The sequence below is a fragment of the Chlamydotis macqueenii genome, chromosome 9 (genome assembly GCF_036417535.1).
Source record: "Chlamydotis macqueenii isolate bChlMac1 chromosome 9, bChlMac1.mat, whole genome shotgun sequence".
Classification (NCBI taxonomy): Eukaryota; Metazoa; Chordata; class Aves; order Otidiformes; family Otididae; genus Chlamydotis; species Chlamydotis macqueenii.
This window is the reverse complement of record NC_141564.1, coordinates 20,366,324-20,383,574: the sequence shown is the minus strand read 5'-3', so window position 1 is coordinate 20,383,574 and position 17,251 is coordinate 20,366,324. Positions and strand designations below refer to the sequence as shown.

Here is a 17,251-nt window from a genome sequence, read left to right as displayed (position 1 = left end):
GGAGAATGATGCTAGTCCTGCAGTTAAGAGTGGATTTGTCGATTTTACTTTCAGCCTAACAAATGGGATGTACCATACTGGATTTCACCTACCTGAGCTTCATCGCACAAGCAGATGGGACCTCTCAACTCCACAAAGCCTTGGTGAAAGCAGATGGGTGGGTCTCTGCATTGTAGGATCACCTCACAGTGCTCATTTTGTTTCAGGGTCAGGCTCATGTGCTTTTTCTTCTTTTATAAAGAATAATATTAAAATACTCGTAGAAAACAGATTTTTTTTTTTTTGCATTACAAAATTATGTAATTCTGAGAAAGCCCTGGGCCTTCAATATATTTGCTTGAAGAGGCCCAAGTTATAAGAGGAAACCGAAGTCTCTGTAAAAAGCCAGGCAGCACATTTGTAATTGCCAAACCACTTGGTGTTCAGCATTTATCTCTGTAATGATTCTGATGGCCCAAGTGGGCAACTTTCTCTCCTCAGTAATGGTGTGTATGTTGTCTGCTTGAGGTATGTAAAGAGGCGATAATTTTTAAAAGATCATATCCAGCCCAGTTCCAAAATCTGACCACTTTGCTGAAAGCTAGGAAATTTAAAATGGGAAAAAAAAAAAAAAAAGAAAAAAAGGCAAGGGACTCATTAACACCTTCCTACGGTATAATCTCTGCCTGTGCTTCTAAAGGAGTTTAACCTCTTGATATTCTGAAGGATTTATTTTCCGAGTAAGAAATGCTAAGCATAGCAGTGGGCAGAGGAAGGGGAATGGGAGTATGCACGCAGCCTAAGGCAAGAAGATAAGCGACCTCTTACAGGGGGCTGCGGGACACCAGGGGCCTGAAGAGGGGTACGGGAGGAGCTGTGAGAAGCCCATGAAATAGGAACAAGAGGTGTAACGTTCAGAAAGCTTGTGTGAGAAACGGAGGAGGGAAAACCCCTTAAGTGTGCGTCGTTTGGCCCACAGGAACGACAAACACTGTCTTCCCATCCATCTGCTGAGCAGTGACAACGTGCTGAACTGAAGTAATCTGGCTGAAGGTTCCCGTGGTCTAGTGTTCTCCAAATGTTCCGTCACGACAGCGGGGTGCCAGGCTTTTGTTTTTAACGCGATGATGTACTCAACTGGGTGACTGCCCGAGTATACGTTCTGCTCTGCAGAATCTACAAAGTGCATCCTGGCAGATTTATGCTTTAATAATTTTACCCCATCCATTCTGTTCTGGTTTCTCTTTCTTTACAAAGGCGAACACGTCACAGGACTGCACAAAGGCCTTACTTTCCGTGATGAGCTTTAGACTTTGTAGCTCTGTTCCCCAAATACGCTGCTGGGCTCAGTCACCGGGGCCATTTCCAGAGCGTACGGCAGGGAGGTTCTCACTTTCAGAGGTTTCCAAGAACGGATGTTGAGTAACACAGGGCAGTTGAGCAGGTTATGTTTTACGGCGGGTTGTTCAGCGAGGGAGCCGAGCTTAGGGAGTTGGCTTTGCCTTGAGCTGGGAGAGAGAGGCACTTTTAAACAATAACTGTTGTTATGTTTCCTTTCCCAAACTCTCCTTGTAACGAGAAAGACGGGGCCAAACCCTAACCTTTGGATGTAGACCTGGACCTGCCTGAGGTCTTGGTTCATCCATGTGTTTGAATAAAAGCCTGCCTTCAAAGTGCTTCAGTAACACGGCTGCTCACCTCCCGTGGCTCTGTCATCCCAACTACTGGAAAGTCTTCTCCTGGCCATATTTGTCAGGCGCATCGTTAAAATAGTTGAAATTACTTGTAGCAGCGAGTGCTCGGCCTACTAAGCACATATAAGCAAATATTTGCAGTAACTGGACCAGTGTTTGCACAGCACCAAGCACGCTGCCCGGACTCCATAAATAATAATACTTGGCACTCATAGAGTGGTTTCCATTTTCAAAGCACTTTAGTCGTAACCCCTGACACCTATATGGCCATCTTTACAAGAATTAATTAATCCTCGCAGTGTCCTGTGAGATAGGTACGCACTGCAATAATAACAATAACAACAATTAATAATTCATGCATTCTACTAAAAAATCACTTCAGGGATTAAAATGCATCTGTAATACTTGGGTTTTATTAATATTTTCCAGCAAATAATAAAAGCCACGGTATTGTGTTAAGGCTATATAATATCTGCTCATAAATCTTTTGCAGATTGGGGCGAGGCTGAAGGCCCAGTGAGGTACCAGTGCATCGCTAGGAACTGGATGACTGACTTCAGAAAAGCAAGTTCAAGCCCAGTCCACCGCGCAGTCTACGTGCCAGAATGAAACTTGCCATGCATGGCAGCGCATAAATAAATACCAGCAAACCAGGAAGGCGCTTTGTTCATTTTTAGCTCTTGTTTATGCAAAGGCTCCCCCCGTTGTGGGACCCCATCCTACACAAACATAGCACCCAGAAAACGCGAGCTCCTACGGGGTGAGAAATGGCAGTGACTCAGCACCGCCTTGTGCAACAGGGAGAGCAGGGACAAGTCTGGCCAACACTGGGGCAAACCCTTTCCCTCATAAAAATTACTATACTGGCTTAGATATGCAGGCAAGCCCCAGTTAAACCTGATATTTAAACAAGCGGGACTTAAACCTTGTTGACTTAAACAGAAGAACGGGCAGGCTCCCAGCAGGGGAGCGCCCCGGCTCCGGGCTTGCCGGGGCAGAGGAAGGATGAAGTGCTGGTGTCGGGCTCCCCGAATGGACGGTCAGTTTGCGTCCCAACGTGGATTAATGTAAACCACAAAGGCTCCCATGCCAGAAAAGAGTGGGAAAGAGGAGAGAGAGAGGTACACCCACACCCTAGCGATTTCTCCATGACTTCCCTGTGTCTGCAAACACTAAATCTGGAGCACTGAACAGTTAAGGCCAGTGGCTTTCATACTCTTAAGACTTATTTTTTCCTTTAATGTGAGGAAGATAGCCACATTTTGTAAAAAAAAATATGTATAAATTATTTGTCGTTGTGTAGTACCTACCAAGAAAGTCCCAGTTTGAAGGGACTGGCTCTCTTCTTTTTGCAGCTGCTGACAATGACTGTTTGCAGGAGAGGACATGCTGGGAAAGGGACTCGTTTCTGAGTAGGAAGCATCTGCCACTGCCTTGGTGTACAAAAAGATCAGTAATTGATCGGTGGATACATGGTAAAAAATGTCTTAACATGTTGGTGATTAACATGCCTGTACCACTACTTTTTATTTTAATCAGTTGCTTTAAAGTATACACGGACAGATACGTTGTAGATCTCCATAAGGCAGAGGGTTCCCAAAACAATCATTGCATTGATACACTTACCCAGATCCATCTCCCAGGCTTTTGCTTCCCAGAATAAACAGTAGGAGGGGAGGAACAGCGTGGCCAGGTCCCTCATTCACAGACATTTGATGAACTGTGTGATCCAAAGCCATCAAGTGGCTCTGTCAGAAATTTCAGGACACAGGTTACGCTGCTCAGAGCACGTTTAGCGCTGCCGTAATTCAGTGGTGTTCAGACACATGAGGCAGTTAGCATCTCCCTGGTACAGAGAGCTTCAGCGGAGCACAGGCTGCTCATCCCAGCCCTTCTGCACAGGGGCAATTTCATGTTTCTATTTTTAAAAGCTACCAACAGGCCCCCCAAAAGAGCATAGCCTCCAGACGACAAAGTTAAGAATGGCTGCTGCAGGGACTGGGATATTTACCAAACAAAGCCATCGGCCTCATTGTCTCATTGCTGCTGACCTCCTCCCCAGAGACCCAGCATACCCGAAAGGCTTTAAGAGGAGTGCAAATGCGCGTGTGAATGTGCTACACCAAGGAGAGCTTCCGAATCAGTGCCAGGGGAACACATACTTAAAGGAAAAGTGAGAGAAACAGGAGAAGAGATGCCAGCTGCTTCAGCCCCCTTCCAGCGAGGGCTCCTGCACCTTGTCTTCCTGCAGGAATGGCCACTCCCAACTTTTTTTTTTTTTTTTTGAGAGAAGAAAAACAATGGGTTTTGTTGCCACTGTCTCTGGGCCTCCCTGCCCACAGAGGGCTGCCATTGTGGGCAGAGGATGCCACCGTCCCCTTGGGCTCCCCAAAGTGGTTCCTGGCACAAGAGGGAGGATGAAGTGAAAGCTGTCCCGGGGCCACCAGCCAGTGCGATCAGCATCGTGTTGAAAGCCCTCAGTACCCTCCCTTGCTACCCAGAATCTGGCCCCAGGATAGGCCACAATTGTGGAGAAGAGGAGAAAAATGAGCGAACAACACGGAAAGATGCTGACGCAGAGCTGACTCTGGAAAGCAGCACGGGCTGAGCCCCGGCGGGTTTAGTTACTGCAGGTGCAGAGCTGTAGTTGCAACGTGAACTGAGGTTGTTTCCGTCAGAGGCGATGCTCTGACAGCGGGTACCACGGCGGCAGGCAGGCTGTTGTTCAACAACCTCTCCGCGAGCATACCCGTCAGACCGCCTCCCAGTTCCTACAGTAATTAGTTTAGACCTGGGAACAAATTTATTTTTTGGCTTTAATCGCTCTCTAAGGATTGTTTTAACTTTTTTTTACTTTTTTTTTTGCAGTTGGGTGTGTAAATATCCACATTTCTTAAAACTGAAAAAAAAAATGTTACTTCTCTAATAGAAATACTGAGGAGGGCCCTGTTAACTCCATGGTTATGGCAAAGCTCCCTTCGCAGCAGGGTTGTAACTCAGATGTTACGTCCTACAATGGCTAAGCAAATCCAAACTTGCTTTATTTTAATGAGGTTACGAAAAAGGGTGTGTACCAGCAGCTCTCGCACACCTCTGAAGTTTCAAGCAAGACGTCTCTGGCTCACGTAGGAGATCAAAACGGATTATCGCACAGGGCCAGGATGTGGTTGCAAAAATTCAGTATTGTAAGTGTCATCGTGATTCATAATACAATCTACGTTACTCAGTATAATTACTGCAGAGTAAATCAAGTACAAAAGGTAGAATATTTACTAGATATTTCCCTTTATCTCTGTCAAATACTATTTTAATATTTCCTGGAAGCCCAGGAATCCAGCCAACTTGAAGAGGATTCCTTTTTCTTCCTGATACTTAAAGCTCCTCTTTTCTTTCATTATACGTACATTGCTCTGGTTCTTTATGTCCCTGGAGGACGGATCCAGGACTGTTTGCTCCCTCGTCAGAGTCCTGAAAGACTCCTCATGCGGCCCTCAGCAGGCTGTTTATTATCGGGGCATGAGCTCCCATCTATAAAGAGAGGACTAACACTGCTACCACTGACGACGATATTATCGTCAACACATAATCACCTATCTCACAAGAAAATTGGGAGGGTAAATTAGTGTTAATAAAGTATTTTAAAGATGATAGTATTATTTATGAGGGCTATACTTTATGTCCTGAGGACAGCAATTGTTGAGAAACATCTTCTAATTAGTTTTTGCTAATGATAGTGTCAAAAAGGTTTAAAAAAAAAATATCAATAGGTACGCTTTCTTCTTACTGTATTATTGCTTGTAGCTGCCTTCCTGGAGATTGATATTCTATATGCACATCTACAAGACATTAAGCATTATTTTCTGCCATATTAAACGCAAAACGAATGAAGCACATGGTAGTGCCAAGGCACACCCTGCAGTACGTTATTAGACGACTTGCCCTTGAAGTCAGAGGTTTTGCAGTTGTTTGGGTTTGCTTTTTCTTTTTTTTTTTTTTTTTTTTTCACCCCACCACCCTATGGCTAGGATTTCATCCTGGATCTCCAGCCGTGTCTTTCACTGCACATCACTGATGTGCTCAATGCTCAATCAGAGCACAGCCCGGCACAGCCCAGGATTTGTTTTATACAGTCGCATGGTTCAGGATTTGTTTTATACAGTCCCTTGGCTGTGAAAGGGCGACTGGAGGTTCTCATCAGAAGAAGCTGACTGCAGCGCAAGCCCAGCCAGAAGGACGATTTTGCTGAGGCCTCCTGCATTTCCCCATTTTTTTGGTCAATTATCTACATTTCATTGAGCATCCATTTCTTTCAGTTTTATTCTTGGGGACTTCAGATAAGGTACCAAACTTCCCTGAGCCCGCTGTAATCTTCACCCCCTCCGACGCGCACCGCAACAACATTAACTGTGGATGGCTGCAATAGATTAAGCAGCGTATTTCCACAAAACATTTCCAATAGGAGACCAAATTTTATGAGCTGTGTGAGCATCCTGTGTAACATTTCTAGCAGGTACATAAAACACTTTGGGGTATAGACAGAGAGAGACGTTTGTCTGGGCAGATCGGTGCTGTGTGCATTAGAAACAGCTCTCAGGTTTCCACGGTGCTAGATGTGTGCCATAACATGAGACCAAAAGACACACACACACATAATAAAATAAAGAGGGACAGAAGAAAACCCAAAGCACACGGTAGAGGAATGAACTGAGAATTATTTCCTCAGCTGAGCCAATATTTCCTACAACACTGCTTTCTGTGAGTCAGCCTTTTTGTGCCACAGAACTGAAAATAGCAAAAGTGAGATAACGGTAGGCTTGTTGGAAATAGAAATTTTCAAGGGACACAAAAAAAGGAAAAAGAACAACTTTGGGACTGAGACAGCAGTGATGACCATGGCAGCGATCTGCTGGTAATAGATGACTGTAACAATATAGCAAATAATCCTAAAAAAGGTGCCATTTATCTGAGATTGCAAGACATGGTAAATCCTCACTATGCGGGAAGCCCGCAGCCGGGGATTTCGGCCTCTCCCCGTCCCTCTTGCAGCAGAAAAGAAAGCGCAGCGCCCAACTCCTCTCCTCTTCCCTCTCTGATAAGCAGGAGCGGTTTCCTCCCAGTCCCAGCACCTCCTTTAATTTTGCTTACGCTGCGGAGAAGCCCTGGGCTGGTGATAGCGGAGGGGAACCTCAGGCAAATTCCACACTGATTTCACACAGTTCAGGACAGGGCTTAATAAACATATGTAGAGGAAGAGAGGGAATATTTCTAGAGGCAGAGCGAAGGAGGGGATGGGCTAGCAATTATGCAGACTTGTTGGCCCCATCCCAGCCTTCGGTGGTTTCTCAAGGGCTGTGCCTGCCAGAAATGCGTTTAAAGCCTGGATTAAATGCATCTCCCACCAAACGCATCAGCTTCTCCATTTGCTCGCACGATGTGCAGCACGCCCAGGTAGGAGGGCTCCCGCTGAGAGCAAAGATCACGCGCTGGCTCGTAATTCTGCGCTGTCAATTATGGGCAATCAGCAGGCCAAAGGGGTGGAGCCCTACCGTGGCCTGTATAAAAATTAAGATCATTATTAAAATGGACCCCAAAACGAAAAAGGCACCCCATGCACCCTGGCTTTCAGAACAGCTGGGGTTGTCTCTTCCATTACTGGCTTAATTAAGTCTCCTCTGTCCACCTTAGGTCTGTATGGGCAATTCCCTCCATTCCCCTATATTTAAGATCAAAATCTAAAATTTGCTAACTTAATTGGGTGGAGATAGGGCATTTTGCAGAGAAGTGGCCCCACACAGATACATGGCATATATCTTATTTTTCATTTCTTCCCATCAAACGCAGATCCCGTTCTGCAAGGCACTGGGCAGAGACAGCTGCACCAGATGTGTAACGTAAGCAAAGCCGAGGCATGGACACTGCTCAGCTTTCCACAGCAGGTTATTTTTAAAGCTAAGAGCAAAACTTCTGTCTCCTGAGCCTCATTGAGGGGAGGCTCGCTGCATCTCCGCATTCGAACCCAGGCGTTTCTGTGCGAACGCCTTCTCTCCCTCCCTTCCTCAGGAATTTTTATTTTAAAAACTCTACAAGGACATAAAAAAAACCCCTTTTCGTTTCCCACATCCTGTCATTAAGCAGCTGTGCTCCGAACAATGAATGATGACAAACCAAAGCAACAGTTTTAACTGAAGCAGGATTACGCTTGGCATCGCTATTTGTTATGTGGCTTACTGGACAGCAAGACAAATGCATGTTTCTGCTACCCCTTCCCGCTGCCAGCTCTGTCCCCCCATTAATACACAACGGCACGATTGGAGGGAGCACCGTAGCCAAAGCACTGTGGGATGAGACCCCAAAAATCAAATGACATCTGGGCCAGCAAGAGCTGGGGGTCTGCAGTCTCGGACGAGACCCTTGGCTTCTCTGGGCTGGGTTCTCACCTCCGTCACTGACCCGGCAGTACCTGGTGCTTCAGCAGGAAGAAAAGGACCCGCGCAAGGCTTCCGGGCCGCGGTGCGCTCGTATCCATACACGGAGGCAGCTGTCCTGACCTGGGGGGATCCGCTCCCCAGAGAATTTTAACCAAAAACCTGCTCCGTTGCATTGCGGTGTTCACTACCAAGTAAGGTGAAAACATAACCAACCTACGCCTGATTAATGACCACACCGTGCTTGCAGGGGTTTAAGTAAGATCACACTTCGCTTGTGCATCCTCTAAAGCCTCCCTGGTAATGATGATGCATTGCTGTTAGCAGTCATGCCATTTAGAAACTGGAGGTACAAAAATATTCACCGAGGAAGCTGCCAGCTTCACACAAATGGATGTGAATGCATAATCGCGTTACTCTGCGCCGACGTGGTCCTCACGCACCGAGAGGCTCCAGCGCCAGGCAGTCGGGCAGCCAGCCCCCGTCCAGGCAGGAGGCTGCCACGGATGGCAGTGCCCGCACAGCGAGCGTGGTCCCCGTTGAGAGGCTGGGTCCAGCCTACGGGTGGGATCCTGCTCACACCACCTCCTCCTCCCCGAGCACAGTCTCAGGCATCCACAGCGGCACCCAGGACCCTCGCGTCCCCAGCCCTCACCCCCAGCCCAATTCACGGCTGGGAGGACATGCTCTGCATGTACAAAGCTACATTTAGCAATGCCTGCTTGGAAACATTCTCGGTTCCTTCTGGACCATCTTTCCATGCAAACACAAGGCCCATTCAGCCCAGGTTGCATCCGCAGGCGATCAAGAGTCAATGGGATCATTCATGTTCCGAAAACTGCGCGCCCACTCGAGTTGTTCCCAGGCTGACACTGCTGTGTGCTTCCAGCCCCGATCATTTCAGCGTTTGCACGTATTCCACCTCCCATGAGGCCCACAGGACCTCTGTGAACATAAATAACGGCAACATTAAGGCCCTGTTTCAAGTCCAAGATTGCAAATGGTATTTCTATTTACTATTGAGCACCTATTTATTCATCAAATGCATTAGAAAATCCATTAAAGAGGAAATTAAGGACCTGATGACCTGTACCATCATTCGAACCCGGTGTTTCACAGACAGGCATCGCATATAGTGCAGCGCTCGCCTCTCATCCTGTGCGATGACTCACTGGCGGTGGGAAGTGGCACGATGAGACAGCCTCAGCCACCCTCCACCCCAGTAACCGGCTGGCGGAGAACACCGCTGCGGAGCCGAGCGCAGCTGCCTGGCGGGCGGGAGAGGCAGCAGGGCAGGGTGAGGGCAGGGATGGCGTGGTCTGCTGCGGCACGTGTACGTATAGAACGCATACATTGAGAACTGCAGCAGATCTGACTCGTAGGGTCCTGTAGATGCAGCAGGGACAGCGCGTTACCCTCCAGCTCTGCAAGGAGTCACGCCTCAATGACAGCAAGTGACACTTTGCTGGGGCCAGACCTGAGGTTTAAGCAGCAACTGACCCTCAATCTTCCACAGCAGCTATGAGTCGGGGTGTCCCCAGCTCCTTCACGTTCTGCCATCGCAGCACAGCAGCAAGGGCATTTTTGCTGATAGGCCTTTCCATCCCAAATCTCCCTCAAACAGCCAGCAGCAGCCAGGCTTCCTCATCTTATGGTCTGCAGTGAGCTCTGTATACTGTTTGAGTGCCAGTGTTGTTGTATATGTAAATCTATACGTGAACCGTGTCTTTGTGCTGCTCCATTGCATTAAACAAGCTGAATAGTTCAGTAGCTGGTTTTATGCCTCCAGGCACTTGGGTCATCTCTGATTTTCACTCATCTCACAGTTCATGCTTGCAATGAATGGGTTTCTCTCCCTGGCAGGACAACAAGATAAAGTAAACCGTAAAATCTTCCCAGCAGCAAGGAGGAGGGAAGGGGCAGGGCTGGGGCGTCCCCAGCATCACACCCTCCCTTTTGCCAGCGTCTGCACCCAGGGAGTGCTGCACCATCCCCAAATCTCCACCTTTAGTTCAGCCTGACGGCAGAAGCCAGGCCAGAATTTAGCCCCTCCGACACCGCTACATCCTCCATTCCCCTTCCAGGACAGTAACACAGCAAAGTCCTTTTCTTCCTTGGCTACACCGCAGCAGTGGTGTTTGCTTTCTCCACACCCCAACACGAGAGATTTTGTAGCCTTTAAATGAATAGAAAAGACCTTGACCAGAAGCTCAGTTCAGCAGCTATGGGCCTCTCAAACATCAAACCCCCATCACTTCCAACAGGGCCTGCAATAGTTCTGCAAGCGACTAACACGGAGCTGCAACAGATTTAAAGCTTTCTAATAAACGCCGTGCCCCCCCTTCACTGCACGCAAACACAAACTGCGTTATTCTAATTCTCTGCTAAGCTTTCTCACTCCTTACATCATACGATATAATCGGCCATTTGGCCCTGAGTCAGTGTTTCCGTGAAGCGGAGTCAGGGTAAAAAGCTTTCAAGGCACTGGGATTGTTTTTGCTTATGTAACGCTTTAAAAATGCTCTATCTCGGGAGTGAAGAATATTCAGTAAAAACACAGCGTTTCTGGACGCCTTTCAGTTCTCGCATCAGAAATGCTGGCGCGGAGAATAAAATTGTTCCCATATTTGAGCTCGGTACCAAAACATCAACATGGAGTTTTTGTCTGTGAGGGTTATGAAAACAAACGTCTATAGACATGAACACATCAATCACGGCGAAACAGGAGCAGCTGATAGGGCTGTCCAGCACCCTTTGTACTTTCTATAAATGATCACAGGTCGCTGTTTACCAGCCACCAGCCAGATGAAAGCAATTAAAACCATTCACATGTGTATTCTGGGCTCAAAGCAGTATCTGTGCGTGGCCGTATACCGACCAGCGCTGGCTTTGTATGCAGCCAGCCGTTGCAGTCAGAAGCGGGCCCAGGTACCCTACACCGAGGCTACACCTGGGTGAGCGTCCATACACGCAAGGTACCTGCCCGAGAGCTGCTGGTTTCACGTCACGCCACGAGTCGCTGCTGCCCTCCGCCTCCTCCCTGTGCAGAACCACCCCTGGGCCGGATCGGCTTTGAGAACCCTTTCAGGGATCTTTCAGTACTTAAAGGGGGCTTTATAAGAAAGATGGAGACAGACTTATTGGCAGGGTCTATTGCAACAGGCAAGGGATAATGGTTTTAAACTAAAAGAGGGTACATCTAGATTAGATATATGAGAAATTTTTTACACTGAGGGTGGTGGAACACAGGTACAGGTTGCCCAGAGAGGCGGTGGATGCCCCATCCCTGGAAACTTTCAAGGCCAGATTGGACGGGGCTCTGAGCAACCTGATCTGGTTGGAGATGTCCCTGCCCCTTGCAGGGGAGTTGGACAGGATGTCCTTTAATGGTTCCTTCAACCCAAACCATTCTGTGATCCCATTCCAGCTGGTCTACAGGGATGAACTCCGACTCCTTGGCAGACACATCCCAGCACCCTCTCTTTATCCTTAGCAATACTTATGTGACACCAAATGTGGTGTAGGGACAGGGGTGACACATTGTCCATGTTGTTTGATCGCTGATAAATGTTATTTGTCATCCCTGCTTATTGCACATTATTACTCATCGCTGCCTGGGTTTATTTTGTTTTCCAAGAGGAGGAGAGGTGGAAACGCTGTCAGACCAGCAACAAGGAAAAGCAGCACGCAGGCATTTCAGTGTATTTGTGTCCATTCTTAGCCATCCTCTTTCTTCTCCTGTTTTTAGAAGCCATCACGAAGCAAGAGAGCAATTTTTGCATTGGTTACAAAGATTACACGACACCAGTCGTAACCACTGACAGCTTTAAATGTCATCCGAGAGAAGGAGCGGCGAGAAAGGCTGCGCTGTGAATTTTAATGGGGAGCAGGAGCTGGTCGGATGTCACTGGTTTGGGGCACTCCTGGGGAAGGACCAGAAGCTCTCTCTGCTCCAAAGCGAAGCACGTAGCCAGCGGAAACGTTTTCTGGCAAAATGGGATTTCTGTAACTGAAACCTTTAGATAGACAGGCATGCTTTCATATGGAAAATAGTATTTTTTGGCTAATAAGAAATGCCTCCCTCATAGGGAGAGCTCCCAAGCCCAACCTCATCCTCAGTGAGGCACCATGACTGGGAACATCTTCATTCCCATTTGAAAGGGCATCACGGGATGACACGGGACATACAGCCTGGCCAACAAAAACCCTATGAGAAACTCCCGTTGGGGAAATTCCAATCAGAAATTTGAGCTTTGAATTGAAAGGATTTTCCCCAAAATCTTTAAGTTTCAACTTTTCAGTAAGAGCTCTACATTCTTTGGGTTGTTTTTTTTTGTTTGCTTGGTTTGGTTTTTGTTAAGTCCAGTAGAAAGGACTGATAATCATTTCCCTTTCTTGGGGTAGAGGTGAGTGACGTGTCATCTCCAGAAACCCAAATAATAGCCCCCCAGCTTACATCTAAAAAAGAGACACTCTAAACTTTTTTTGCTGGTAAACCGTAAGTTTTATCTGTCACTTACCATCTCGGTACTAAGGGGGAAGTTGAAGAGTTTTCTAAGAACTTTTTAAACTGCCAGAGAAAACTGCATCAGAGATAAACTACGGTATCTGAAAATCAGAAAACAGCTTCTCTCCAGCTCTGTGCTGCTATTTGATAACACAGCTATGAAGTGCACTTATTGTGCAGTGACTGGAGAAAAAGTTTGGGGAGAGCACTGGGAAGCATGAGGTGTGTTTTGGGTACCCATTCATGTGCACAGTCTCCATCGGAGAAAGGGAAAAAAAAAAGTAAAATCCCTAAGCTGTATCAGAATTTCACTAGATTACCAGAATTTAAAGTTGGAAGAGATTAAAAAAGGTGGGTTTTTTTCTCTCCTTATTTTACATAAATGCCTATCAGAGTCCATGGGTGACCACTTGGCTGCTTCCAGGGGAAGAGCGCGACCAGCCATGGTCCCTCCACCTAAGGGCGGGTCAGCCCCATGGCCATCGAGAGCAGTGCAGTAACCTGTATTTTCCCTGATGGTTTCCCCACATATATCCCACTAGAGGCCGAGTCCTCCATCCGACACCGTTGCCTTTGCGCACATGGGTGAGCCACGACGCCGTCCGTCCCCCAGCTCCCCACGCCCATGGCCCTTGCCCGTGGGGCTGTGATGGTTTCCAGCCACCGTGGCCCCTGTCCAGCTGGCAGAGGTTTCCTCACCCTCAGCTTGGCTGCTGGCCCGCTGCTTCCCTGGCCCTCAGCATCGTCTTCAATATTCACAGCCCTCTTACTCTCCTCTTGCAGGTTTTCAGACCTTCTAGGGCTCTTCCCAAGCTTAGCCCTGCTCTTTTGAGCCCCTCTCCTTTTCCTGTGCAGGCAGGACCTGTACCTCCAAATTTAGCACCCAGTTCCCCAGATAATGACCGAAACTGCAGAACACATTGCTCAGATATGGAAGTTATATATGGCCACCCCAATTTTGGCATTGACTTCCCAGCATGTGTGGCTGGAGATCAGTCCCATCCCATGCGTTTGGTTGCTTTTCACAGCTGCACCTCATCGCTGTGGCCATCTCCAACCAAAACATTATTTTTTAAAAATAAAATTAAATTTAAAAAAAAAATCTATGCTCATGGGGAACCTGATATAGAATTGAAATTTCCAATCCAACAGCTTTGACTAGCAGATGTCAACTCTATTAACAGTAAGAACACGGATTTGTTTGTTTGTTTTTAAACCAGACTTGCTTTTTTGCCTTTCAGTATTTTTCTGTTCGTTTTTCCCATAAGCTACCGAAAACAAGCTCGGGAAGGATAAACATTGGACACTATGGATAAACCCCAATTCAGCACTAACCGGGCACACGTTGTGTCTGGCAAATGAGAAGTGAAGTTCTCGTGCAGAGAAGCGAGTTAAAGATCCAGCCTGACTCTGCTGACAAATCAGGGGGAGTCACTCTGCTTCTGAAAACCTCACCTTCCTGCAGCTCACCAGAGCGGACCGGTCCAGCTTTGGAGACAAAGAAACGAAGGGACCTCACGGACCTTTAAAAGCTGTTTCCAGACTGGGCAGTTCAGACAAAGACAAAAAGTTCAAGCACCAGATTGAAGAGCAGCCTGAGCCCAGGCCCACCTCGTCTTTTGGAGGGAGGCTGAACTAAAGCAGCGAAGGAACGCCAACCTGCGTCACCAGCAGCACAGAGCAAGGCGATGGCTCCGACCCAGCCGTCCTTTCTTCTCCAGCTAGGTCAAGAGCAGGGGTCTAAAGCAAGGCTCAGTCTGAAGGCACAGCAAGATGCCAGAAGCATTCTCTTGCAGCAGCCTGAGGTTTAGCACCAGGGTGGAAGGCGTAGCCAAGGACCGTGGCAAGGGCTTTTTGGAAAACACTGGTGAGAGAGAAGCTGTATTTCCTTTGGTGGAGTCAGTTTGGATCTACAGTAGGATAAATGAGACTGAGATCTAGTTTAGCTGCTAAAGCAAACATATCTGACATGGACTTCAGACTAATCCCAGATTTATATTACACTGAATCTAGAGCCCGTGAATACACAGTGCGGTGATGATTATACAAAACAATATAGAAAAACAATCACCATATTAAGAGAAACAAATAGATCCTGGAAGAGTGCCCTGTTTTTAAACTGGGCTACAGTGACTTGGGCTGGTCGGTGCCTGTTAGATCATCCTCATGTCCAGGCATTGGTTGTCTGTATCTTATTGAGTTGAGAAGCTCAGGCAGAAGAAAGAAAAAGCAATTAGCTTGCTCTTAACAGAACAGTGCATTTAAATAATAATTTTAAAATGCCAGGCCATAAGAGCCACAGCAAAAGCAAGGGAAAGGCAGATTCAATCTGACATAATGTTCTCAGCCTTTCAGAGAGCATTTTCTCCTGCACTCTGGACCTCCCTCCTCCAGTTTCCCCAGTCCGCACAAAGCGGGAAGTTAAAGGTAAACATCTGTTTCTGCTTGCAAACATTTCTGTGTTTCCTTAGGAGGCTCTTACTGCCGACAAGGGCACTGCACATATTTCACTCCGAAAGATCAAGTGAGGATAAAGGGAGCGGTTTCCTGCTCCGACAAGCAGCCCGTGCCAGCGTGGTAATGCTGTTTAAGCACGGCTCTTCGTCATCGCCAGCATGAATGAAAAGCCAAGACAGCCCTGGGACACAGCAAGCAAGATCTTTGATAAATCACGACAGCGAGCTGACCTCCAGCCCCGACATCGCCAAGCCACCATTTTTGGCCTGTTTGTCATTGCTCGGTCCCCTGGGCATCATCTCTGTGAGCCATGGCACAGAGAAGGGGTGGGGAAAGAAGGAATTCCCCTGAGGAAGTGTCCTCGCCCCACACGCATGGACACGGCGTCTCCCCGGCCCAGCTGCATCCCTCCTGCCCGCTGCGGCCCCTCGCCCGCTGGCTCCAGCGCTGCCCACTCCGAGCTGCTCCCCAGGCCCCGCGCCTGCCTGGTTACGCAATGCCAAGTGACATTTTATTTAGACCGTTTCAGAGGAGCAGAAAGAAAAGACACAATTTTATGCTTTCCAAACGCCCTCAAGTCATACCCTTTCCAGACGTATTTTTCATCTCCAGCCGCGGAGCGCGGCAACAAGTACCCCGGCTCCCTGCAGCCTCTCTCTGCCCATCAGCTCCTGCAGACCCCGCGCCTCCACCTCATCGCCCTCCTTCCGCGGCCGGGGCATCTGCTGCTGACCCGGCACACCCCTCACCCTCCGAAACGTTGGGAGGGATGAGATCATCCAGAGCAGCTCGTAAGACAAACATCCTGACAGCTCTCACTAACATTTTCCACAGGTTTCTCCTGCTCCATTAGCTCTTGCCAGACCGTATCGCAAAGTGGTCGCCGTAATTAATGGCTTGTGTACTTTTTTCACACACAGGTTCTTATAATCCCTCTGCTCCTTTCTAAACAGAGTCAAAATCACTGGTCCAAAGCGGCAAACATGCTCAGTAAATCCATTGTCTTGGCAATCACTTATAACCTGTTCTTTTGACAAACTTTTCTCTGTTCCTCCCACCTGCATGTATTTCTGAGAAAAAAAAAAATGTGGCCATCTCCCTTGTAAGGGGCAGGGACATACACTGAAGTAATAACTCAAATCTTTCAGCTCAAAAATTTACCTACAAGGCTTGGGCACCAAGAAAAGCGGACCCAAGTTTTCTTGCCTGGATGGAACCTTTAGCTACAGCCATGACAAGAGAGAAGCAACGGATGCGAGATCCTACGCAGACAGGGCTGGAAAGCGAAAGAGAAAAATGCAAGCTGTAAAGGAGTCTTTCCGAGCAGGAGAAGCTCCTTGCTGCGAGGTCTGATGGAGAGGAAAGTCTCCCGAGAGGAGTGGTGGAAACACTTTCAGAGGCACAGAGGAGAGAGGGCCCTCACCGCAGCTTGGGCAGGGCGGCTTCTCCTCCAGCTTTGACCTCTGGAGAGCTCAAGTCAAAGCCTCGCTTCATTTGGAGTCACAGGAAGTTTCCCTGCCAAGCCCAACAGATCCACAGTTTCCTGTGCAATCATGGAAGGGTTCAGGCTGGGAAGAGACGCCCGAGCACCCTCCGGTCCAGCCCTGTCAGAGCCGGGCCGTTCACATCACTGCTTCTGCCAAAGGACACCCAGGCACCGCGCCGCCAACGAGGCTTCCCAAAACTTCCCTCTGGAGCGCTGCGCCCAGGCAAGGCAACCCGAGGGGTGAGCCTGTCTGTTGCGGGCGACAGCTGGATGGCTTCCATGGGGACCAGGAGGGAGGGTTGTTCTGGTCAAAAGTTACACAAACTATGAAAGTCAGCTTAACAGCACGCCCAGCATCTCGGCCAGCGCTCCATCCTGGCCACACCACGCTCAGAAGCGGACGCAGAGCCACGCATTTGCTCCATCTGCGTCCCAAAACGAGCAGTGCCACCTCCTCAGGAGACAACTCCTGTTCTGCTACAAGGCACGCTGCGGCCGTGTCCTTTTCCTAAACAGGACTTTCATTTCAACACTTTCAGACATCCCCCAGACACTTTCTCCCAGAGAAGGTCACTAAGAGCCACCAGACCTTTCCATTCCCCCAGGCGAGGGCCAGCACCTCTCCCTGCCCCACAGCAGCATCCGACCACAGCCCCAGCACCTGCTTACATTCCCAGGGGTAATGAAACATCATCGCAGTGGG

General features: G+C 48.3%; 1 long non-coding RNA gene across 1 annotated transcript; it reads left to right on the top strand.

Annotated features, from left to right (window-relative positions):
* The first annotated feature begins 54 nt into the window (after positions 1-54).
* On the top strand, positions 55-2,295 carry LOC147599730 (uncharacterized). Its single transcript, XR_015259340.1, has 3 exons — positions 55-157; positions 959-1,032; positions 2,167-2,295. It is a non-coding gene; the product is annotated as an uncharacterized LOC147599730 (long non-coding RNA).
* Positions 2,296-17,251: the final 14,956 nt, after the last annotated feature.